Source organism: Aplysia californica, unplaced genomic scaffold (genome assembly GCF_000002075.1).
Source record: "Aplysia californica isolate F4 #8 unplaced genomic scaffold, AplCal3.0 scaffold00101, whole genome shotgun sequence".
NCBI lineage: Eukaryota > Metazoa > Mollusca > Gastropoda > Aplysiida > Aplysiidae > Aplysia > Aplysia californica.
In genome coordinates, this window is record NW_004797371.1 from 1,003,477 (window position 1) to 1,007,231 (window position 3,755).

Below are 3,755 nucleotides of genomic sequence, written 5' to 3' on the forward strand. Positions count from 1 at the left end.
TGGGGGAGGGTTGAAGGGGGGAGGGTTGATTTTTTTCCTGATTTTGTAACTTAAATGCACGAAGCTTTAGGCCGAAAAATGAATTTTCTAGTTCTGCTGTCACTGAGATCGTGATAACCTTCTTTTTTGGAATGGATACCCTACCATTTTGAACATTATTTCCATTTTAACTATCACAAAAAAAAAACTTTTTACTCCGATAGGCGAAAATAATGCGACTCAATAGTATCCACGTTTGGGGACCTTAAGTAGGGACTGTTGTTTTGATTTTATGCTGTATACCTTTCAAGCCATTTTTTTACGTTTGTATATAAAGGATTACATGATTTTTTGCTACATTTCAACTTTTACTAACAATATATTCAGCTGAGCATTTTTTGTGTCTGTTACAATCCCTCGAAACTTTTTTTCCCGCACCAAGTGCTTTCCAACCCAAACTAGTAAGAAAGGGTTTACAATAGCGAAACAAAAACTTTGCTGGGATACTCTCTATTCAAATGTGCTGTAGTGTAAGACAAGGGTTTTTGCTTCTTACAATATAACTGATTGACCAGAAAAATGGTAATCCACCCCCACCCCCTTTTCACCCCTCTCTAAAGAAAAAGAAAGAAGCACAAAAAAGTAACAAGCAGATGGGTCCCATACTTCTGAGGTTGAGACGCCTTTTTTCAGGATTGTATATGAAGACCAATGAAATTTCGCTTACTTTACCTTTACTTTTATTCGCCGCTTATACCCTTTTGGGTGTCGCTGGAAGAAAGAGACGTCTCTCTGTCGCCAGCCGGAGAGCTTGGGTCAGGGGGATGCCGTGGGTGGTTAATGTTTCCCTGACTCCATCTATCCAGGTCTTTCTCGGTCGTCCTCTAGCCTTGTTGCCATCGAATTTTTTTATGTAGGCACGTTGTGCTGGATGGGGTGTTGGTAATCGTAGTAGATGTCCGAACCATTTGATTCTTTGGTGTTGGATGTGATGCATGACATCATTTGTGCCCACCATTTTTCGGATTATAGAGTTTCTAATTTTGTCTTACCTGGTCTTGTTTACTGCTTTTCTTACTCATCGCATTTCACACGTTGTAATTCTTTGCTCTAATGTCTTGTTCGTGGTCCATGTTTGGATTTGATAGGTGAGTGTTGGGATGAATATGGTGTTGATCATAATGAGATTTCGCACTATAAATTATATTTCTAACTCGGGTTGATTTATACCAGACCTACTGCTGCATATGGCATATGGGTCACATGAAACGTGAAACGAAAGGCGCACTGCTGGGCTGTGAGCTCAAAACTGTCGTTTACTGTCTACAGGGTTCCGATTGCGAAATCGAGAGTTTTTAACAAATCATTCTACAAAACACGGACATAAGCCGTTATGGTTCTGAACTAAAAAGGAAGATGTTTCAAAGCTTTCTCAACTATAACAAGGGGAATGATATAGATTTAGTACATGATAGCCCTCAGCTCATGATACAGCGAACATCGTAAAAATGTTCTCTCAACTCTGGGTCGACTCTCCTCACTTTGTCAAATTTGAGACCGACGTACATGCTATGTACTTATTGGGTCAGCTGTTCAGATACACTAAGTCCATTTTTTGTGTCAGTTGCATAATATGCTTAAGGGGATTGGGGGGGGGGCTACATCTGAAGGCTATCTTGCTTATTAATGGACCAAATGTTACCATATTTTACACATATAACAAGCATAGTAGAGAGTCTTAAAATCCCCAATATGGACACGGCGGCCATATTGGATTTTGTTAACATGTTTTACGTAATGAATACCGCACTTAACGCTCATGGAAAATAATTGTTTGGGGGTTTTTTTCTGCATGCAGGTTAGCAAACATTAGATCCAAAAATCTGCATGTTGATTTTTTCCTTAACGAATTAGAAACTTTTTAATGAATTTTTTCTTCAGGTAGTACTCAAGTGTGAAAAAAATCTGTGAAAATCCACACTCCAGACACCACCAACAAAAATGTATTCTATATATAAAAAATTCAACAGACACATTTTTAGTATTACTTCTTCTCTTCCTTCTGTGAAAATTTCATGAAGATTGGATGAAAAATGGTGGAGTTATTCAAAAAAGTATAGAGTAAAATCGCGTTTTGAGAAAACGGCCGATAAAGAAAAATAAAATATTGACTTTATGAGGAAATGGTGGTGACAAACATGCCCGGTATGGGAAGAAATAAGGCTTTTAGGGATTCTTATGTGATAAAATAATTGTAGGAGAGGCTGAGGAAGCTAAAAATGCCTACAACTCAAATTCGATAATTTTGAGCCGAATTGGGACTTTAGGGGTGTACCCCACCCCCCTCCCCCCCCCCCTTAAGAACTTGTTGCCATAATTCCGATTCTACGTGCTGAAATGAGCAAGAAAAGATACATAAAGTAGGTACAATTTTATGGTTACAAAAATGGAACACTTTTATTTCCTCCTGATTTTTCTCTTTCTAGGTTAGACCATATTATTAAACGTATTTGGTGAGCACACTTACAAATCAAGACCTCTCTATAGCCTTGATTATCTTTCAAAGCACAGAACCACTTCAATGGCTTCGCATAAAATAGTTATATATTATGCATCGTTTCTCCCCCATTTTAAATCACATATTTTTATGCAGAGCAATCATTGGGATCATTTTGATTCTATAAATAACTACATTGTTGCATTCAAATGAAAAACCTTTGGAAGAAAGTTCCTGGTGGAGAGGAAAGATTTTTTATAAAGATTTAAATGTGCCTTTCTGGTATTGTGCAATATAAGTCTTGATATTTTCTAAAATAAAGAAAGAACTTTAAACTATGAATATTTTATAAAAGAGGAAATTGCGGGAGAGAACAAATATTTAAAATGGTAAAGGTCAAAGGTAATAGCAAATAGAACATTATGTGAACTCCTACCTTTTCACGTTTGCTTCTCTGTCTTCCCCCGCTTGATTTGTACGTTTTACATCGAATTATGATAATCGAAATTCGCCTCAAATTTCACTTTTCATGTCAATGTTTTAGTGCTAGACTTGAACCCGTGCGAGCAGGGTTACGCAAAGTCATCGGTGCTGGCGGCTAAAGATTTGGTTCAACAAGGTCCGGTGCGAGATAAGTAGAGACTGATCAAATAATTATTGACATTGAGTTAATTTGCATCTACTAAACTGAATGGAATTGGTTTACATAACCCACAAAGGAAATCGTGTCTTTGATTTGTCTTATCACTGTCAGTACTGGAAGAATCCATTCTAGTCTAATGTTTTTGGTTCCTCGTTTCGGTGGATCTCCGCACAAGTGGCGTTTCGTGGGTACTGATTTGGCCAACCTCAAGGTCTGCACCTGGTCATGTCCTACATTTACCTCTTATTTTCACCATATTGTGATAGTCCAATTACGAACAGTTTGGGGGCTCACACAAACAAATCCATCATTTCATTTGCTAAAGATTCATAATTTGTTTAATTCTTAGGTATAGTGTGTTAATAAGAGCTGATACGTTTCGTTTCTACTGTATTCCTTGCTTGTATAAATAATTAATGTATGATTGAGAAAGTCCTTCTTTATGCGGTTTAACTGGGTTTTCTTGTTGCTGCAAAATGTTTTATAATTTGTGAATGAACTGTTGCGCTCAATGATCGTGTAATCGATGTAAAGCTACCAGGGCTTATACGCATATGGGATAAAGCGATATATAAAAGAAGCCTATTATTATTATTATTATTATTATTATTATTATTATTATTATTATTATTATTA